The sequence below is a fragment of the Vidua macroura genome, chromosome 1 (genome assembly GCF_024509145.1).
Source record: "Vidua macroura isolate BioBank_ID:100142 chromosome 1, ASM2450914v1, whole genome shotgun sequence".
In the NCBI taxonomy this organism is placed as follows: domain Eukaryota; kingdom Metazoa; phylum Chordata; class Aves; order Passeriformes; family Viduidae; genus Vidua; species Vidua macroura.
In genome coordinates this window covers 112658046-112681413 of record NC_071571.1, presented here as the reverse complement: position 1 = coordinate 112681413, position 23368 = coordinate 112658046, and the positions used below count along the sequence as shown (strand labels likewise).

The 23368-nt window shown below is 41.0% G+C and overlaps 1 pseudogene; it reads right to left on the bottom strand.

Moving 5' to 3' along the window:
• Positions 1–1650: 1650 nt before the first annotated feature.
• LOC128808454 (chloride channel protein B-like) overlaps positions 1651–23368 on the bottom strand; it is a 92997-nt pseudogene continuing 71279 nt past the window's right edge.

Sequence of the window (23368 nt, the reverse complement as noted above, 5' to 3'; positions counted from 1 at the left end):
ATTCAGTTAGAAACTACCAAAACATTCTGATGGTTCCAAAATTTCCACAAGAGTTTTCAAGTTAAGATATTTGTGAAAGCCAACTCTTTCCCACAAAGAGTCTCAGTTTCTGTGAATCAGCATGTTCTGTCTCAGAAGACTTTATTACCAGCATGACACAAAGCTCCCACCTCACAAGACCTCTTCTCCAAGAGCCTGTTACTCTCCACCCTCATGGGAGCTGCTGCTGCAGCAAGAGCACTGGGTTTGGCTTCTACCCCTCACTGAGAGACAACATCCTGCTGCCAGCTGTGGTTCTCACTTCTCTGCTGAAGTCTGCTCTCTCTCCAGCCAAACGCCAGAAGATAACAGGAAGAGCACAGGGTAAGAGGAACACTGCACCTGCAAGCATCTCCTCATACCTACCTCTTGGGTAAAGCTTCAGATCCTTGGAAGCTCACTTGGAAAAGATAAGCATGAACAGCAAGAAGCTGGCCACCTCACCCACAGCTCCTTGAATTCTCACAACCCCCTGTACAGAAGTACAACACTAGCCATCAGGACACAGGGTGGTATCAGAATCACATTTAATCATCCATGTTGAAAAGCAGTGAAATGGTCTCGCTCATAATTTGTTCTGCCTCACTGGAATATGCAACTCTGTCTTCCAACTCATCCTCTGGGCCACTCTGGCCAAGCCCATGGTCACAGAATGTCTGTTACCCCAGATACATCACCTCAAGGCTCCCCAACCTCACCCTCAGCACTGACCCCCTCAGCAGTCCAGCTTACAGCACCCCAGGGATCCTCTCATTCTCCCAGTTCCCTGTTCTCTATACCAGAGTTAGCAGTTGCTGTCATTGCGGTTGAGCTCTACTCATGGAAATCCTGGCCCAGGAACAGGGGCTGGAAAAAACTGCCTTGATCCAGAATCAGACTTTCTGCTCCACTTGTTAGAGGTACTCGGGTGCCGAACTAGTTGGTTGGATGTGCCAGCATCATTCTGCAGTCTTAGCAGGTTAACTGGTTGAGGTCAGAAGAGGCATGCAAGAGATACAGGTAGTTCCATACCCAAACAGCATAAAATCAAAGCTTGGCGTCTAAACAGTATGCAGAAAGACTGCCCACACCATCTCATTCTTCCTTTCTCTAGTACTGTCAGCATCAGGGGCTTTCTGTGCCTCTTGGATGATTAAAGCCATGCAACCTTTGGCCTCATGCCTTATAACTCCACCCAAGGCATGCTGTAATTCCCTAGAAATGCAATGTTTGCAATGTTTTATTATTTAATTACACTCTGGCTTTATTTGATTTGAGACATGTCTGTTTCTTCACTAACTACATGTGAATTTTAAGCCCTTGAAGGCAAGACTGCGAGAACAGATGCACTGCAAACCTTGCTGATACCAGAACTGCTGTGCTCAGCACCTGTCCTCTTCTATTTGCCTTGCTCATGCTCCCACTAGGAGAAGCATGGCCCTCCCAGCTAGCACAGTGCCAGCAGCAAAGTCTACACTGTTTGTATCTCAGAGTGGACAACATCCTCATGTCATGTTATACATTCCCCGACTCCCAATTATCAGTTATCCTTTACAAAACCTTGGTGATTTCTTAAATAAACAGAAATGAGCAAAGGGAGAAAATCAGCACTTACTGGAAAAATTATCAATTAGGGAGGTATTTTTCTTCATGGATTTTTATCCCAAGAAGTGACAAAAGCAGATGCCAAGAACTAATGAACAACATACCTAGGGTGTTAATCAGAAAAAGAAGAGGGGGGAAAAAAGAAGAAAGGTGAGTGATTTGGTCATTCCCAGGTCTAGGCATGAATTTTGTACTTTCTAGAAGTATACAGTCTTTAGGATGAAGGAAAAGCAAAGCACCTTGATGTAGCTTCATTTCTCAAGGTTTGGCCTAGCTTAGCACATGCAAAAATATGTGGCAGTACTAGACAGTCTGACAAGCTATCCAGTACAACAATAATTATTTCCATGTAATGAATAACAATGTCATTATTCACATGAATTCCTATGGAAGTTAATTGAGCAAAAGTTTGGAGAATTCCCCCCAACATATGAAAAACCCATAATGGTATTTGCATTAAATTGCAAAATATAATTAAAGTTGGTTGGTATGTTCTAGAATCCCTCTCATTCTCACTAGCCTCACTGATCTTATTCCTCTCTTTTTTTTCCTCTATTTTAAACACTTGTTAGAAATGTAAGTCCTACCTAGCTAAGAAATCCTTTCAAATAGGAAACTGCATATTTAGAAATGTGTAAGGAAGAAGGAATAACAAGCACTCTCTGTAAACATCCCTTACCTCCTTTCATTTTGCCCTTTCAGAGTAAGGGAATTTGCCATTTGGAGCCAGCAAAGTCTTTTTGTTGCCTGTTTCTGGGTCCCACTTGATCAGTATTTCCCAAAACACAGCACTGCTGTTTGAGAGTTGCATGTTAGACATCTAGAGTTCAACAATAACAGAATTCTTTTTGTTTTGGCAGAGCTTGCCTCAGCTTGGAAACTTTCTGCCTGAGTTTGATGTCAGTCAAACTGAGCAGTCAATATGGCCATCCAAAAAAGTAATGCTAAGTAAATAGAGTTACTGCAACTTCTGCTAAGGCAACAGACATCATAATGTGCTCCCAAATTTTTTGTAGTCCAGGGTTAACAAACAAGAGATACAGATCTCATTATTTCTATTTGCATATATATATATATTTAGTTTAACTGATGGATACTCCTAAATTTGTGTAACAGTCAGATCTGAAGCACAGCGAAGGCCAATTGTCCTTATTATTTCTACCACAGCTGATGGACTCTATGATAACATTGATGAAGTGGTTATAGTAATCTAATCCTTCTGGCTAATTCAAATCCTTCAAGTTTGAAACCATCAAATATCGTCCAGGATACATTTGTGAATCTGTAGAAGGAGATGCTGAAACAGTAATTGACAGTGTCTCTCCTATGTTAACTCAAAGGACTGCCCCAGGACAGGAAAATATCCATGTTCTTAACTATTTATTGCACAGGAAGTAGGGGGAGACATGAACCTTCTTCAAATCCCCAAAAGCATGGGAATGAGAAAAGAAAGCTAAGGTAACTGTTGATAAAATTCTGGCAAATATGCATGACATTTACATGACTATACATCTCTGTTCCCTCACAAGAAAATCTTACTGCCGTTTTTCAGCTTGCATCTTTATCTTTCATCCTTAATAAAAATTAACATTGAAATTCACTGTCTTTAAACTCATGATTTGTACAGGAAGTGTCATTTGCCACAAATCAATTTTTAGAGTTAGCTTGTAACCTGTAACATAAATAATTTTTAAACATCACGCCATCACGTGTCAAAAAATACAGGGATGTTTGCCTGTTTGGTGGATCACAGACAATTTTAGGTGCTGAGAGATACTGAAATGGCTCTGTAAGGATTATGGGCTGCTCACTAGACTAATTTCCCGAAAGCTTGATGTTTCTTGGTAGTTATGGTATGACACATCAATAACAATTCTTTTTAAGTAGGAGGCTGTGAATCCCACAGCTGCAAGGGCTTGGAGAAGCAACTTGCAATGTGACCTCAAAGAACTTCATTTTTGAGGGGGAAAAGTTTCATTTAGACATTTTGACACTTCTGTCATTCTTTGGGTCTGCTGTTTTTAAATTGTATTGGCTTACTGTGAAAACAGTGAATACATAACTGTAAAGTAACCCTTAGTACACATCTATTTACTTGCCTTGTTACAAAGAACAAGAAATCTACCCTTCATTTAAGCAAAGTCAGGGATGTTCTATGTTTACTTGTCTATCCCCTTTCTATCCATTCCTAAAATTTACTTAGCTTTTTGACTGGCTGTGAGCTACGGATTGCACAGACTTGCCTGCAGCAATTTCAAGGTGACTTCCCTGAACAGCAACAGCTTATGTGGAGTCTAGCACTGCATAACATATAGTCACAGCTGGATTTCCACCCTGAGTGGATTATTTTGCATTTGTTAACATAGAATTTCATTTGCCACTTTATAGTTTAGTCTTTAAGTGTTATGAGCTTTTTTCTGCTGACCTGTAAAGGACCTTTTTCTTGAACAAGCCTACCCTGTCCTTCATCCTCTCATAAATACAGCAATAGACCCATGTATGCAGACTAAACTAGTAAGACTTTAGCAGAAAAACCCTTTACTCTGCAAAGTTACATTTTTCCTTCTCACATCATTCAGAGAAGGGAACTTTCCCACTTACTGAACAACATAATAATTTTATAAGAGGAATGGTGATGACTTTGGATCATGTTTCTTGGAGCAGTGCACAGCATCCAACCAGTCTACATTAACTCCTTCCAAAAAAATGGTAGAACAGCAAGGCAGTGCTACAAAACCATTATGTAAATTTTTCATAATGCATAGGCCTGCGCCTTCTCACCTAATCTTTATTACTTAGCTTCTAAAAGTCTTCCTACCACAAAGCCAGATTCTAGACTGGCAGCACAACAGCCACTCTCCACCCTCAAACAGCTAGTATGCAAATTCCAGTTAACAATCTGGCAATTTCATATTTGTATCATTTAAACTACTCAGTAAGCAGTGCTTTTCTTAAAATTATGCTATACTTAGCCTAAAACTATTCTGCCTCAATTTGAATATATTTTCTTTCCTCCCCTCCTGAAAAATGTTACAATAGCTGTAAGCTCCTCCATAGTGAATATCAGTACACTGCTACCACACTGTTATTATATTCTATAGATTTAGAAGTAGAGTTTCAACTTCTACTGTGTTTGAGAGAGAAAAGTGAATTTATTTACTTTTCTATCTTTCATAATTTTCTTCAAAATATTTTTGGTGTACCTTCCTATGTTTTGGCATGTATCTTGTGAAAGTTAATTCTCCTTTTTATGTTCCTTATTTGTAATGACTTCCACATATTCAATTATGTCTTTTTATTTCCTTTATTCTTTTTAGGTCTGTTTGAAAGCTAATTTTGCTAGAAAAAAAGCACATTACCTCTCAAAAAGACCCTAGGATGATGCTAGGTCCTTCTCAGCTGGAAGGGAAGCAAAATCCCATACTAACATCGTTGGCATAATCTGGAAGATCCCTTATTCGTGCTTCCTGAACTGACAGCGGGAGGAAAGAATGGGTGAACTCTTTGGTTTCTTAACAGTAAGGCCTGAGGTCAGGACCTAGACAATTTAAAGAAAAGACAGGGAAGGAGCTTTCCTCTCCTACACTACAATCCAAGCGAAGTCTTTCAACAGTGTTAACTAACACATTTTAACAATTAGATATCATTATCATGTTTTTCCTGAAGAGAGCCTACTCATTAGTTAAGAATTAAATATGGCAAAAAAACCCCATGGAGTTTAAGTGTTTATTATTCTTGTCAATTTGCAACCCATATTTGGCCTATTTGATAGAAAAGCCAGAAGGTATTAGTCACTTAAAAAGAAAAAACTTCTCTTTTTCCTTACTTTTTTTTCCTGTGGTACAACCTAGAAATTCAACAGAAATCCCCATCTCCATTTGGACCACCCTCCTGATCACACAGACTGTAACTTCTGGTTGATTTGCAGTTCTTATCTTTTAGATATCTTGTTTTAAAGGCATCCTTATAGATAGTCTATACACCTTAGCAATTTTCCACTAACTACTTACCCTTGCATAACTTATTTTTCAGTTTATTCCCAGGTTAAACCTGACGAGCTTTAATGTCCAGTAATTAAATTTTGTAAAATCACTTTACCGAACAGCCCTAAACTATCACCTATTTTTCCTCAGATACATTTTTAAAAATTGAGATCAAGCCATTTTTAGTATTTCATTTTTTTCTGCACAGACTGAATTATGATGGTCTCTTACTGCTGCATTGAGGAAAAGAAGTGAGAAGCTAAAAGAAACCAGAGCAGAATCGAAGTGGGAGTGAAGATGAACACTGATGATTCCAGTGTTGATTTTCTCTTGTTTCCCTGAAGCAACTACTGTTCCAGTGTCCTACGACACTGTGAGATGTGGAACACAACCAAACCCTCCAGCTGCTTCACTAAGTCCTTTAGGTATCAAAGCCAAAAACAACATCATGGGTGTGTCAACTTCATTAGCAATGATTAGAATAATCACACAATTGAAGCATTTTGTATGGCTCAGCAAAGGACTCTTCAACGACTTAAATCCAAATGAAAAACATCTTGTTTTACTGTTAACTGTTTGGCTATTATTAATTGCTTATGTGATTACACCAGTGAATGTAGGATTTAAAAAATACAAACAGGATAAGACCTGTTCTTTACAATGAAACATAATTTTAGCAAAACACCTGCAAAACAGAAATGCTTCTGCATTCAAGGAAACTAGTAATGAACCTGGCGACTCAACAGAACAGATTCTGGAAATAAAAGCAAACACAGGATTTCATTTCCCCCAACCCTACAGCACATGCATTATGGGTACATGTGCAAAGAACATCTCCACATCACATAATTTGAATAAAGAAGGCACGTTTCACCTGCTGAAGCAACACAAAAGAAACTTGTTTGACTCTGTCCCAAATTACCCTGCTATGCCTCCTTCTTTGGCCCCTCAAAGGAGGGCATGGACTTTGCAGTCTCCCTTTATTGCTCTTCTCATCATGCACATAGTTCAGTGAGACTCAGTAACAGAGCAGACTCAAAGAGTGGTTCTGGACATTCTGATTGGTGATAAAGATTTTGATGTACAATTTCACATTGTACCTGGACAAAGAAGCAAAGTGATTTCAGCTTCAGTTCTCTAAAAGACATTATGAACTCAATATGGCAAAACCCAAGAGGTGATTCCAGGAGACCACCTGCTGAAATCCTGAAGGCTTTTCTCCAAAGTAAGAACTGAATAGGAACGGCAAGATTGACCCAAAGTGTGGAGAGAAAAAAAAAAAAAAAAAAAAAAAAAAAAAAAAAAAAAAAAAAAAAAAAAAAAAAAAAAAAAAAACAAAACAAACTAAGAAGAACTGATGACTATAAAATCTGCAGATTTGGGAAGAAAAAAGTAACATAAGGTGGGAGAAAGTGTTGAGTGTATAAACAAAATGACAGAAATGTACCACAATAAACAAAATAACATTACACATGTTCCCAGTAGCAAGTGTGTCTCCTCTACCAGTCATGCTACAGCAACCAACAAAACAAAGCAGATAAAATATCCTGTAAGATCTGCACTGATTTATTTCTTTCATTTGTTGTTTTTTACAAAATAGGCATCCACAAATAAACCCAAATCAAGTCTGTTATTTCTCTTCAGCAGCAGGAGGGCAGACTGTAGGATTGGGAACTTTTCAGATGTTATTTCCCTGCAATGCCGGTGGTCTTAGGTTCCTGGCCTTTTTAAACTCTTTGCGCAAGCCAGACCAGCAAAACAGAGACTGGGAAGAATTAACACCATTACAATAGCAAGAGTCCAGAGCATTATTAGCTACACTTCAAGAAATGGATCATATTTCCAAGCTACACGGACATATAAGAATATTTCAAGGCAATGTGTAGAATCAGTTTAAATAAAAATTACCAGTGATGATAAAGCATGCCGGTGTTTTCAAAAACTATAAACTCAGTTTAAAAAAAAAAAAAAAAACACATAAGAACATGAAATTTTGCTAAAAAAAAAAATAACATAACCAGGGCTTCTGAAACCACTCTTGAAGAACAACATCTCATTTACAGAGCATAGAGATAATACATTTATCTGTTAATTATCTGCTCATGAAAGCTTAATTCTGCTTGACTTCTGCATATACAATTCCCAACAACAATAGTGGAGAGCTGTGACAATATATTGAGAGGACATTAGTGTAAATAAAATGTTGATACAAATGTTTGCTTTTCTAATAATTTCTGCAAAATTCTTTAATTGACTATACTATTTCTTGGATATATGGTAGATTTTAACAACTGCAAAAATATAAAACTAAGGAAATTAAATTCTTGAGCATAAACTATGTGTGCCAAGGTTTTGTAAGAATGATATAAAAGATAAGTAGAGTACATCAGTGCTTTACAATTCCACCACAACTTCAGGGCTGTCATTTGCTTTCTAAGTACATCCTCTTTCTAACAATACATGCAACTTGTGCTGAAGCAGCACTGCTTATCTTGTTACATGCAGTCCGCAACCCTAAAACTGTCATTTTATCCTGATTAAAATGCAACATAAGAAAAACTTATTTTCACACTCTGCACTCCAAGACCTAAAATGATGTGCACTGAAACAAGGACATGCTTTATTACTTCTACATGCACGGATGTCTTTGAGAAAAGATGAACAAATATTGAAATTACATCACAAATTCTTGGAATCTTAAACTGTAGTTTCCATCTCTGCATTGAACAAGTTTATGTTTTAGGCAGATGGTATTCTGGCCTTTCTATTTCACTTCATGAAAACTGCATATTCCACCAGATCTTCAGGTCTTAGGCAAAGATTTGATAAAATGTCAGTGATTTAATTTTTTTTAATTATTCATAAGTATTTAAATGAAATTTCATACAGGTGATTACTGTTAGAAAATAATCATCTAACATTTCTCTCACTTAAGATGTACTTCAAAATTAAAACACCATTTCACTAACAATAACCATAATTTACCTCATGCTCATATTTTCAAAGGCTATTTAGAGCATATGGCCCAAACAGATTTGATTTGGTTTTCCCACCTTGTTCAGAGAGTATCAGTAACTGATTCACTTTCGGGATTAGTTCACTCAGAAATGTAAGGCTCAGCAAGCCTTCTCAGAATTTTTCTGCTATCCTTATCCTACATAAACATCTTAATCATGATATATTACTACTAAAAGCTAGACGATACTGAATTATTTCCTGCCCAACATGCAGAAAACTACATGATAGACTAATAGTTAAGGCATTCTTAAGTCCTCTCTAAATCAATGCCTGTTTTAAACACAGATTTCCACAGTCAAACTGGGGATCATTTTTTTTATGTCTGTGGAAAGCTTCTGTCCATCCACTGTAAGGAGAGTCCAGACAAGTGAGATAAAATCAAAAATAGTGAACTCCCCTGTGGAAGCTGAGAGAATAAAAACTGTGTTTTGCCATATCAGCCAGAAAACATTGCTGAATCTGGATTTGTGTATGTTACTTTCTCCAAATAAAGTAGTTTCCTCGACTTTCGCAGAAAGTAGATACAGGAATCAGAATCCTGTGGTCTTCTCTTACATCATCAGTCCCAGAAAAAGGGCTTCACAACTGTCCCGTCAGGAATATGAAGGAACTATATCTGTACAGTCACTAGAGCTGAGACTAGCCACAAAAGTGTCAGCATAATAAGACAGATTCAGTGGAAAGCTTTATTTCCATCATTTTCCTCAAAACATCTATGCTTTTTGGAAGTTTCTTGGGGTTTGCTTCTTTTAAACACAAAGAGAAACATGCATCTCTTAGAACTGCCTATTTCTCCAATAGTAAGAAACCACTGAATTCAGACAACTAATATGCAATTTTAGTGACCACCTGCATCTAAGCAGGTGCTATCATACAATGTCCTGAGTTAGAAAAGAAGCACAAGGATCATGGAAGTCCAACTCCTGCCCTTGAACAGAACAAGCCCAAGAATCAGATCATGTGCCTGAGAGCACTGTCCAAACACTTCTTGAACTCTGTCAGGCTTGGTGCTGAGACCACTTCCCTGAGGAGCCTGTTCCAGTGCCCAACCACCCTCTGGGTGAAAAACCTTTTCCTAACAGCCAACCTACCTGCCCCTGACTCAGCTTCTGGCCATGTCCTCAAGTCCTGTCACTGGTCATGAGAGTCAAGAGATTGGCACCTGCCCCTCTGCTTCCTCTCACGAGGAAGTTTCAGACTGCAGTGAGGTCTCCCCTCCTCTTCTCCAGGCTGAGCAAACCAAGTGACCTCAGCTGCTCCTGTATGGCTTCCCCTCCAGACCCTTCACTATCTTCACAGACCTCCTTTGATGTCTCCAATAGCTTTACATCATTTTTACACTGTGGCACCTAAAACACCCCCAGCACTTGAGGTGAGGCTGCCCCAGTGCAGAGCAGAGCAGGACAATCCCCTCCCTTGCCTGGCTGGCCATGCTGTGCCTGGTGCCCCCCCAGGACAGGGTTGGCTCTCCCGGCTGCCCAGGGCACTGCTGGCTCACATTCAACTTTCCACCAACCAGGAGCCCCGGTCCCTTTCTGCAGTGCTGCTCTCCAGCATCTCATTCTCCAGTCTGGGTGTGCATCCAGGGTTGCCTTCTCCCAGGTGCACAATCTGTCACTTGTCTTTGTTAAATTTCATATAGTTGCTGATAATCTACTAATTTAGATACATATAAATAATGTTACTCTTATCTTGTTCTCATTTCTTGGTCAGATGACTAAAAACAGACTCCAGTTCCACAAGGACTGCCTTTGAGTTTTTCCTTCAGTGTTTACAGCACAGAAAATTCACTAAAACTTACAATAAAAGTCTCATTTAAATAATCTTCCATACTTCTGAGACACTTCAAGGGGGGAATAATAAAAGTATTGAAATTCAACATCAGACAAATGACATGTTTTCTTGTTCATATGGAAAGGTTCACTAGCTCTCTAAAAAAAAGTTCATCTGTCATAGGTCCTAAGCAGCAGCAGAACCACCACAAAACACACCAAAGTTCTGCCAAAGTCCTTGAAGAAGACATGAAAGCAAGAAGCTCCCTGTTCTGCTTTTCATAGTCAAACTTCCTCCTCGCTTTTCTGGATACCCAGAATTGTTCTTTTCTGCATTACAGCTGGTGAGACAGAGCAGATCTCCCTGAGCTGCCCTGCTCACTGCAGCTGGGGAGCAGCCCTGTGACTCCATGGTGGGCTGGTGGAGGGCTCACCCAGGGACCAAGGTCTCCAGGGCTGCTGGCCCCTGCCAGTTCAGACGGGCTGCTAAGGCCAGCAGGGCAGACCACACAGGCTGCTGCAAGCACTGCCACAGAAAAAGTTGCCACTCTTACAACACACAAGATTCCCATGCCTGGGGAGTTGCTGGTGTAAACAAGCAGTTGCTTTTCATCCCTGGACCCTACCTCAGCACAATATTTATTATACATAAAGAAGGGCACACTTAAAGACACTGCTATGCTGCAAATCAACACATTAAAGATTTGCTCAATCAAAGATTTACTTAGAAGTAGTTAAAGTTTCAAGCTGTTTGATTTTTTTTTTTTTCTGGAAAGATTAAAACTCAGCAAACAGTGAAAACACCACAGGGAAAAAAAATCCATAAAAGTACAACCAGAATCTTGCAGTAATTATTTCAATACTGATCAAAATACTTCACTGGATACTGGGAACTGAGGTGACTATGCAGTTGTATGCAGTTGGTCCCATAAGCTTGTCTATCTAAATTAAGCTTTAATTTGTGAAAAATTTGGCCTTTAGGATGAATATCCTAAAAAGCTCTGGCTATTTTGCAGTCTCAGAATTAATTAGCTCTTCAACTGCCCCAAGTACTCCTTGAACAGCTTGGGTGAGCTGAAGGCATGCCTCTTATTTGTTTTATATTCTGAGCAATTATAAAAGGAGACAAAAAAATCTAAGTACTGATGTTACTTAGCACTTTATCATTTTAGTTATCAGAGACTTGAAAGTATCTTATATTTGCTATGTGAACTCTTTCATTCTTATATATTTGTCTTATCATACACCACACATCATTTCATGCCTACAACTGCGTATGGAATCCACAAATATCATAAACCATCACTCTTTGTCTGCAAACTGCTGTGTGCCAACTACAGTGTATAAGATAATGAAACACTTCACATATTATTGGCAAGGTATATGAGCTGTTAAATATGGGACCTCACAGTCTTACAGCCAAACACCTGGCAAAGTTGAAATGAATTCCATAGGTTTGGTAAAAGCTCAGGTTTTTTTGTCACTTATTCCGTGTCTACTCACAGGAATTTTGGTTGTATAAAACTCAAGTATTTATAGTTCAGTGCCTGGGGAGGAGCATCTTTCCCATAAGCCTCCCCAAATAAAAAGCAGTCCAAGAAGCATCGCTTAACATTCTGCCAAAATAAGCCTTCCTTGAAGGCTGAAAAGGTTTGGCAAGAATGGCATCCCACAACGAGCATCTTCTCTACTGTTTTTGTCCAGTCACTGAACTCAACTTGGATCAGCAGAATATGAAAAAGGTCTTTCTAAACTCCTTCTGTTCAAGGCAAGACAGAAAGCTCTGTCATACTTTAACCTGCTCATTGCTTCCTTTTTTCAATCTGAGAAGTTCAGACAGTCTGGATGAGTCACAGAAGTTAACAATGCCTTCTAGGGTATTCAGCCAAATAAATCCCAAATTTCATGTCCTGAAGCCTAACCATCTGTATCAGGATCTCTTCAATGAAGCTGTTTCTCTAACTTCAGAATGAACATTCCTAGGCTCCTTCATATACATGGACAGTCTGATTTGCAGGATCAAGTGTTTTGAAATTCTCATTTAACTTCAGTAGGCCTGGTGCGTGCTAAATGCATACTTACATTTACGAAAAGCACTCTTTTTCCAAACCAAACACTTCCAGGTCTATAGCACATTTCATTGCACAGGTATTCTCAGTCACACCCTACTATCACCTTGAAAGCAACACACACGTTCATGATGATAGAGTAACATTCTCAGAGATCTCAGCTCATTTGCCACTATAGTTGCTTGTACTGCCATCTTGAAAATTCCCTTTTTGTAGTTTTATGGGTTTCAAACATTACCTTGAACACATAATGCATCCTGTCAAAACTGGTATCACAAAGTCTCTAAGAGATGGGACTCTACGGGTGAGGAGATGCATAGAAGAGCTGAGTGAATCCATAGTGATCCAATGAACTCAATGCTCCTGTCTAATCTACTTGAGCTCTGTAGGAGAATTACATCCAGCATATTCTTGGGGATTATTTAGAGGCCTACTAAGGGACTGAAAACATATAGCTCAGAAGGATCTAGTCAAAAAACAGGTAAGTCAGGCAAGGATAAAGGCATTTAGAACCTCTTGAATCTAGAACATTGGTTAAGACATGGCATAACCCAAGTCATTCCCATCTGACAGCTGTTCAGTAGCCCACACAAAATGAACACAGTGGCTTCAGTCAGTTGGCAGACAGATGTTTACAGTGTAGCTGGAACTACGTGGCAAGCTCAGCAGAGTAGCCAAGCACTTTTGCTAGGTTTAACACACCAGCAATAACGGAAGAAAGCATCCAAGTCCAACACTGCTCACCCTGACTTGCTGTTCATGGGGTCAGTCTAGGTCGCAGCCAAGAAGCTGTGCAGGAAGTGCTTGTGCTTGCTATCTGCTCTGATTGCAAATACAGCAGTCCAGACAATACTGCATTCCATGTAGATGCTAAATTAGCAATTGTAAGTAATTTTTAAGTAATACAAACCTCTCTCATAAAAAAATCCCCAACAACTACATGTGACAATTGTTTACATTCCTTTAGCCTCGAAACAATTTTGTATTTCAAACTAGCTTTGAAATATGAATAATCCCAAAATCTCCATGGCCTTGGCCTCCTTGAGAGCCAGTCTGGAAGTGTGGTCTAACTGCTCTCGACTTTTTCCCCAATGAATGCACACAGTTAGCGGCTGTTAAAGCACAGGGCTGTGTTCTTCAGACAGTTTTGCTCCCAAAAACCATGCAGTCAATGTACTAGTTCTTTTAAGGAGAATGCTCAATGAGGGAAAACCAAAACACACAAGGTTCAAAAGGGCAGCACAGTCAATTACTACTGAAATTCAACATCCAAGTTACTTGCTGTTTGGTTTTTGATTTGTCTTGAAGAAAAATCATTTGAGATTATCACCTGTAATGAACAGAGTGCATTGGGTTTCAGTGCTGGCACCTATCCCTCTGTCTCTATAAGATAACCCCAGTGCTGGTGGCTCTGCTCTCCCTGAAGAAGTTTGCTGAATCCTGGCCAGTGCCAGAGTCCTATGTGCTTGAATTTAGTGGCTTCACCCAGCCTCACTAGCAACCACCCCCAACCTGCCTGTAGCCCAGTAGAACCATTTCACCAAGACCGTGAGGGGTCTGGCGCATCTCTGTTATGAGGAGAGCTGTGGGACCTGGTCTGTTCAGTCCAGAGAAGACTGAGAGGGGATCTCAATAATGCATATAAGCATCTCAAAGGCAGATGCAAAGAAGATGGGGCCAGATTCTTTTTGGTGGTGCGCAGTGACAGAATGAGGAACAATGACCATAAACTGCAACAGGGTGTTTGGGCATTGGAATAGCCTCCTCAGGGAAACGGTCGCAGTACCAGCCTGACAGAGTTCAAGGAGCAACTGGACAACACTTTTAGGCACGTGGTGTAGCTCTTGGGGATGGTGCTGTGCGGGGACAGGGATTGGACTCGATGGTCCTTATGGGTCCCTTCCAACCTAGCATATTCTGTGGTTTTGTGAACTTCTTTACATTTAGGGCAGCAGAGCACTGGAACAGACTGACCAGGGAGGTCACTGAATCTCCTTCTCTGAAGGCATTCAAAACCCACCTGGACGCCTTCCTGTGTCACCTGATGTAGGGGACGCTGCCTTGGCGGGGGGGTTTCGACTGGATGCCCTCTAGAAGGCCCCTTCCAACCCGAACAATTCCGAAGTTCTGTGAGTGGAGCTGGCAAGGTGCCTCCTGCGCAAAACGGCGGGGAGCGGCGCGGCGCAGCACACTGCGCCCCGGGAAGGCGGCACGGCGGCGGCCGGGCCCGGCCCAGGCGGCGGGGAGGGCGCTCCGCGGGCGGCCGCGCAGGGCCCGGGGCGGCAGCCGCGGCCGCCAAGGCGTTGGGCAGGGCGGCATCTTGCGGCCGCTGCCGGCGCTGCCGCTGCCGCCTCCGCCGGAGGGGCCCGCCCGGCGCCGCCGCGGGCGGCCGGCGGCAGCTCCGGGCCCGGCGGGGGCCGCGGCCCAGGCGCCGGGAGGCGGCGGGCGGGCGTCTGCCGGGAGCGGGGGGCGGGAGCAGGTGGCGCCTTTCCGCCCCGTCGGCGCGTTTCGCTCGGGGGTCGCCCGCCAGCCCCGGCTGCCTTCAGGCTCCTCTGGGCTGTAATACGGTACAAAGCGTAACCCCGTTCTGTCAATTAACAGCGGCGAGTTAAGAGGTGCGAGCACGGCGCGTTCCAGCTGAGGTGCCTGTTCCCAGCTGTGATCTGACCGGCGGCCTCAGCCTTGCCGCTTCCTGCCCGCCTAGACACAGAATCACAGAGTCACAGAATGGATCAACTCGGAAGAGACCAGATCAGGTCCAAACTGCCTGCTCACGCAGGGTCTTCCTAGAACACATGGTACAGAATTACATCCAGATGGTTCTGGAATATCTCCAGTGAGGCAGACTCCACAGCATCTCTGGGAGATCTGTTCCAATGCTTGGTCACCGCACAGTAAAGAAGTTCTTCCTCACATTCAGGTGGAACTTCCTGTACCTCAGTTTCTGTCCACTGGCTCTTGTCCTATTGCCTGGCACCACCAAGAACAGCGTGGCTCCATCTTCTTGGTCTCCCTCTTTAGATACTTAGAGATAATGACAAAGGAATTCACCCCGCATACCTTTCTAATAAGTGCCCCTGTAACCACCGTATACTGCTACTGGCCCCCTAACAGATAGCTCTTCTGCTTCTGGTAAGCCAGTTGAGTGTTACAGAGTAATGTGTATTTCTCAGGAAAATGCAGCTATTTAGCAGCTGTGCAAGACACCTCTGAGGCACCAGCCATATACAGTGACTTTGACAAGAAGCAAGGTGAGTGCATAACTCACCTGGGCTCACAGCACCAGGACAGAGAGCCAAGCCAGGCAGGAGGTATGGAATATCTGCCACTGCAGAGAGGGACAGCTACAGAGCACAGGCAGCCACCCATGCTACAGATCAGAGCAGATGGGGGAGCTGAAATCCATGCTCTTAAGGAGAAAATGCACGTAATACTTGACAACATCAAATGGTCATGACCCAAGTTTGAAATCTCTCCTGAAGGAACAGCATCTATACTAATCCAATTCCCACTCTGAGCACACCAGGGCAATGGTTCAAGGATGACTCGGAGGGAAGGCTGCCATTTCCTGACTCACCATCCCCATTTCCTGTAGCCTGGCCTTTCAAGTCTCCATCCCATTACCAGCTCCTGAAGTGAACCCTCTTATCGTGTGAAGTGCAATGAAGTCACATCCCCCTCCCAGACTGTGTCTATACATACTCTCCCTCCTCCATGTTTTTGTCTGGAAATTTGTTGCTCATACTGTTAATAAGAACATTTTTTCACTAAGATCCAAGTAAAATTATTCATAAAATGAATCAGGTTTGCCAGTAACTGCATGGACTATGAGACTTGATTAAATTGTTTTGTACTTACTGATGCACTGATGCTGTAAAAAGCCTTCCTACTGGGCTTTATTCATAAAAAGTTGAAAAGTCACCTGGTAGTGCTCCTGTCAAAAAGAGAAGTAGAATGAAGACAGGTATTCAGTAAAGAAACCTGCCACTAACAACAGCGGATTTGAGATAGGGATGATACTCCCCAAAGTATTCCTCACTATCTCAATGATACGGGGCAGTCTTTATCTGCCTCCTCCAAAAAAAAAAAAAAAAAACACAGAAGGACAGACCTAAACAAGAACATACATTGAGAGATTTCACTGTGAGAGGTCACAATCTTATAGCTATAATCTCAACCTATTAGTTGTGTCTGTTTTGGCCTGTTCCGGCAAATCTAATTAACAACATCAAACAGCATTTTGCAAAATGCCAGGCCTAATCTTAAAATATATAAATCACGTGGGAAAACTGCACTTAGCCCCTGATCTGCTGTGTTTATTTCTGCAGAGACCTTTTCTGCGGCTCTATTCAGCTTCACTCAAGTTTACAAAACTGTAATAAAAAAGGTGACATTCGCTGGGATATGTCTCACCCTCAGCAAACTGTGAGCTTGCCTTGAGTAGCGCTAATGAGATGTATTCTGAGCCCAGTGAATGAGCACGAAATGCAACCCCTCTGACCATGCCTGCAGTACCAGGCAATGGCAATTCAGAGCCCTCTGTTTTAAAAAGAAAAACAGGAGCGCTCAAAGCTTTGCATCAGTCTGGAAAAGCTACCTTGGAACAAGGGAAAACAAGGGGAGGTAAAAAGTGATTAATTTTTGATGCCAATATCTTGGCTGTGAAGTAAAGAAAGCAGAATTTCCTAAATTTCTGCAGATAAAGGTATTTTTATGCAAAGCAGTCAGTAGCAAGAGTGAAGAAATAATGCCTTACGGGAAGGGAAGGGAAGGGAAGGGAAGGGAAGGGAAGGGAAGGGAAGGGAGCAGGAATATGGAGAGAAAATAGTGAAATTCATTGTGGAAAAATGCTGTTAACACAACTGCATTGCAACTAATACACGACTAATAGAAAATAAAAAGGTGCTCTATGAGAGAGAAAGCGCAAATGTTCAGAATACTGAAGAGAGAACCACAAATGAGCTATGAACCAATGGGACATTAAAGACATCTGGCCTGCAGTACACAAGAATAGTTTTAGTAGGCTGGTCCATGCACCTATCTTAGCAATATCCCAAATTCATGCCATGGGAAACTTTAGTGACCACCAATCCTGCACAATAATTTGGACTCATAGGAAGGAAATGCAGACACAGGGGCCAAAAGGGCACTGCAGACTGCCTTGATCTGGCCTGCCCCTAGCCAGTAGGTTGCTTTTCAGAGAAAGGGCCTTACCAAATGCAGATGGAGCCAGAGGTCTGCTTCCTCTTGAGGTGTTTTGTAAACTCTTCTGACTTGTAATGCTGCGGTCACCAAACTGGAGATCTCCCTAGTGGTGCTTGCAGCCTCATTTTCCATGCCACACACTGGATGGATCCCATTTTCAACATTTACTGTGGATCTTTATTTTCTTTGGTCTTCCATCTCTGTTGCCACCAACATGTAAACAATTTAAGAAGAATTCTGTCTGGCTGAGAGAAGCAACATAAAAAAGCAGGGAATAATAGATACAAAATGAGTTTCTGTGCTGAGAAGGGTTCCATGTTGGGCAGACATAATAAGAGCAGCAAGCAAATACAAAATCAATTAACCCATACCAAAAAAATTTCCAGGGACTACATGGGAAACAAGTTGCAGAGGTACAAAGCTCAGTCTGTCCTAAGAAAGCCAGAAAGGCTGTTGACAAGTAAGTTTATCATTCTGTGTCCTGCCAACCTCCTGTTACAGCATCCAGCAGCCATCTGCCCACCCAGGTCCTACTGTCAAAAGAGTTGTATGTTCTTGCTGACAAATGCAAAAAGTTCTGGAAAAATATGTCCAAATCCCAAAGCCTCACACACAGCACCTTACGGGTTTTAACTGTTATAAAACTACCCTGCGTAATTTCCAAAATCATAGCCAGACCCTAATGAATAACAATGTTGTGGATGCTTCTGTTAACATGTTGAGTGTATAATTCTTAATTTCTTCATTTGAAGCTACTCTGTGCTAATAGACATTATGTTCCTTTCAGGAGACAGCAGACAACAATGTGGTTGTACTCAGGGGGCATCTTCGGGAAGGAGGAGGAAATTGTGCTTTTCCAAGAGCAGTTGAGCAATTTCATGGGGAAAAAATTTCTCAAGTGAAGAACAAATCTTGACAGTGGTGAAACACACAAGGAGTAGGAGCCTGAAGCAGAAGCAGAAAGGAGAGCTCTGAGAAACAGAGAAGACATCACAACCAAGGGCCCAAGTTGATGTAAATATTTCTCTCAGGATGCTGAGAGGGGATTGTGAAGACTTCCTATCAGTGCAGAAAGCCACTGAAAATTGTGGGTTGAGAAAAAGACCAGAACATCAGAACACATTACTTACTAGAGGGGAAGGTAGCAATGGGTTAAAAACCTTACATTTTCATTGTCCCCAAGTTTCTTCTGTTAAAAAAATGAATGTTCTGGCTTATCTTTTAATGAAATCATGCTTTGTTGGCAGAATATATGCTAAAACTTGAATGATAGAGAAGATTAGCATGATACCTGCACAAGTCAGTTTGGGGATGAAGAGAAGTCTCCACAGTACAGCAAAAACATTGATGTACTGGAGGAAATCCAGCAGCAGGCCACTAGACTGGTCAGGGGGCTGGAGCACAGGCACCTGAGAAGATGCTTAGAGAGATAATTCAATTCAACTTGGAGAAGAGGAGGCTCAGAGAAGACTTGACTGCGGAAACTACCTGTCCTTAAGCTACAGATAAGACCGAGTCAGATTCTCCTGCATGTATCCAATGATAGGCAATGGACTTAAGATGTAGCATGGGAAACTCTAATTAAGTATAAGAAAAAAAATTTATTATGAAGATGGTCAAATACTGGAGTAGGGGATATGGGTTTTCCATCTTTGAGGGTGTAAAGGGCTTGAATAGCCTGAGCTGTCTGATCTAGCTGGACCTCTTTGGAGCAGGGGGAATGGACTAGATGACCCCCAGAGGATCCTTCTAATGTAAATTCTATGATTCTGTGAGACTCAGCTTTCTAGGTTCAAAGAGCTGGTGTTTTCAGATGTTCATCACCTTAAAGACAAGATGCAAGAAAGATCCTTGTCAGAGACACAATCTGCCCAGGCTGATTAAAAAATGTCATGTCATTTTTGTGAACAATGTTTATATTCTATGCTGTGGTTGTCATATGAGAAAAGTAATACTTCTTATGTGTATATCCTGCAAGACATTGCTCTCTTGGGCCCTTGATTCTGTCTGTTATACCTCTGTGCCTTGCTCTCAGACCTTAACTTGCACCAGCAGTAATCTCTATCCTACTGCTAACTCCTGAGGGATTAAAAAGGTTTCTATAGGTAGTAGCCTGTATAACTGTAGGATAATCAAGCTCCAGATACACATAAATTGTTTACTCCTCCTTTTTTTTTTCCTCAAAGGAAATATATATCCTCATCAGCGCTTTGCCTGTCTCCTAAATTACAAATGATAGTTAAAAAAGGATTCAGTTTTTTACCTGTGTATATGCACATGCACATGTTCACATCTATACATATACACACATACCAGAGATATCAAGTCTTGTTTATTTCTTTTTTTAAATCTCTTGCTTTCACAGAAAGCCATACCTTCTGCATGTGCAATGCAGTGACTCCCAACCTTTGGTCCCAGCCTTTGCTGTGCTGGCCCAGCATGTCTTAGGAGACTTCCAGGATGCATTCACAGTGGGAGAGAGAGAAGTTACACAGGACTACAGTGCCTACTCCACAGGGGCAGTCCTTACAGTCCTCCCTGTTGCATGGGTGGCTTTGCTCTGTATACCAAGGACAGCCCCATCCCACTAGAAACACTTCTGTGTGGCAAAACTGACAAAATGTGAGAGGACATAGAAGTCACACAGCTTGCCGTGCCTTCTCTTAGGGCTAGCTTTTGGGTTCACTTTGCAAGAAAGAGATTAATACTGTGAGGTTAAGATGTTAGAAGTCTGAAGTTCTTTTAGCTCTGCCACAGACTCACTTTCCAGTCCTCAGCAGGCTACTTCATATCCCACATCTCAGCTCCAGCATAGATAAGAGGGGCAATTATAGCAACACCACAGCAAAAGCTGCGGGACTTCATATCTACAGAGGTTTTTGCAAATATAAACTCCACAAAAATATAAATTCCTTTCTGTAACCCTTCAAAATAAAATATGCAGAAGCTGGTAATACTTCCCCATTTCTCTGCTGTCAGGGAGTAAGGAGTAACCTCAGTAGCAGAATGCTGAGTCTATGATCTATGATCTCAGTTGAGCAAAATTTACCAGTTTAATGAGATACTGCAAGTTACTGAACCATTTCATTGCTTTGGCTCCTCAGAAGTGTCTAGGCATTGATTACAATCACATAGTGTAAATAATTCTGGTTTGTAACTCCTCGTGTGTTTGAACTCTAATGCTGGCATTCCCATGCAATACCGTGTTAGACATTCAGACAACTGTGCTGATCACATATTTCCTCTTACTTTAATAGGCCTTTCAGGAATGAACAAGCATTCCCTTGTATACTACTATGGTTCCCATCATTTGATGGTCACACTTAATTAAGCACTATTTTAGTAGAGAGCTGGTTACACTTCATTTCATTAAGTGATTTCATGATCACCATGGTACACTGACAGCTCTGTTAGCTGAAGCTATGTGAAAAGGGGCAGCAGAGACAACAGTAACATTTTGCAGCACTTCCTCATCAGTGATTTTTCAGGTGCTACCCTGCAGAGCACACCTACATTTCCATTAGCATTTAGATTTTTGGCTCAAGGCTCTCTGACAATATCATATTACTATTACCTTTAGCAATGCTGGTCCCTGAATCCTTAAAGTCATCATTCTTATATAAAGTAGATACAAATAATTTCTTAATCTGTCTTCTGTCCTTTAGGTTTTTGTTTTTTTTTTTTTGTTCATAGTCAGCAAATAAATGTGATTAAAGGACAAAATCCCATTTAAAAAATGTAAGAAGGAATCAGTTGTGAAACAATGTTGAAAGGTTCTCCAGTGTGATAAACCAGGCTGTTTAAAAACACTGGGCAATTAACTCTAAAGTATGTGAGTATCACATGACAGAAAAACACAACCAATGTTATATGATGGACATTGCAGGATACCTGTAAAACCATACATTAAAGCTGCATGCTAGAAAAAGCTTCTCACAACAGTTTATGTTCACTCATAGGGATTATGTAATGCAAAGATGATGTAGTGTTTCTAATGTGCAGGCAATTTTCCTAATTGAATTGGGAATTTTGCACAACTGTACTTCAATCCTAGATCTAAAGTTCAGTCTGCCTGTGCTTTAAGATGCATTTCAGTTTAAGAGGGAAAGAATTGTTAGTAAAACATCATCATAATGGAGAGCAAGATGAAAGATATAGATATGTAGTAAAAGCCAAAAATAATGCCAAACACTTGAATTTTATTGTGAAGCCCTTTGTCACTGAAGTTTGGGTTAAAAAATTGTGAAAATTGATAAACTGTATCTTATATAAAACAGCATCTTTGCAGTATCTAGCTTTTAGTTCAAAATATATGAAGAAATTGCAGAACATTTACAATACACTAAAGCAGACAAAAAGAATCTTGTACTTGGGCACAAGTATCTTGTGCCCAAGAGTCAAATGATATGACTGCATGTTACTGTGATTCCTTAGAGACCTTTTCTATATAAAGATCATGAGAATGACTTATTAATGAAAAAAATCCTACCAATTTCATCAGTTTTCACTTTCCTTTATTAGTGTATTATCCTGTATTAGGCTATTATAATTTGTGATGAGTTTGTACTGGAGTCCAGAATATAAAGGAGTGACTCCTTTCAGTCCTGGGAGGAATTCTGTTCTGTGTGTCTTCACAAACACATATACATAACAAAAAACCAAAACTAAACCCAAAACAAACCAACCAACCGAAGAAACCCTCATCTAGCAATGAAACTAGATACTTAATGTATGGAAAAATGCAGCATGCCATGCCCCAGTTCCCATCAGAGTTATGAGAACTTCCATGTAAATTGTGTGAACTTTTGCTTAGAAATTACACTTGTACTAAAACAGAAAAGAAAAAAAAAAAAATAAAGCAACCTCGCTATGATTTTTACAACTGGGCAGCCTAAAATATACTTATAAATAGTTTATATTCCTGTAACATCTTTCTCACATATACTCTTCACAGTACCTGTGGTGGATTCACATCACTGTTCCAAATTTAAGGGCAGAGTAAATGATATGCCAAGCATTGATGTGACCAGTTCAAAGTTGTGTAACAAGTTACTGTTATCCTGGCTATCTCAAGCTCTCATACTCTGCAAACTACACCCCAGCTACAATTTGTACTGAGTCATTTAGCTACAGACATGGTAAGCAAAAAAAATTACATTACTCAAGTCTTAGAAAGGTGATACTCTGTATACTCAATAAATCAAGGAAAAGGAAATCAGCAATGGGCTTTGAACCAAAAATGCAAATTCATGGCAAGGTTACTCAGATTTCAGAATCCCAGAGTCATACAGAACAAGCTCAGCTGGAAGGTACCCACAAGGATCATCAAGTCCAATCCCCAGCCCTGCACAGCACCATCCCCAAGGGTCATACCATGTTCCCAAGAGTAGATTTGCTTATCAAGAGAAGAGATTCTCACTGCCTTAAGAGGAAATCTCCAAGGGTTTCTAGATAATTCTGCTATCACACAAACCCTAATTCCTTCAAGAAGAATTTAGCAATTTCCAGGTAGGTGAGGCATGGCTCAGTAGTGACAATGACCCTGCTAGTGTAGTAATGAGCAAAAGATTACGAACTGTAATGGGATCTAAATAAACATCCATATCTCTTAGATGGATGATTTGCAGAGCATTTCTTATCCTGCATATGACATATTTCAAATGACCATTTAAAGAGCCTGTCTCATGCAACTTTTAGC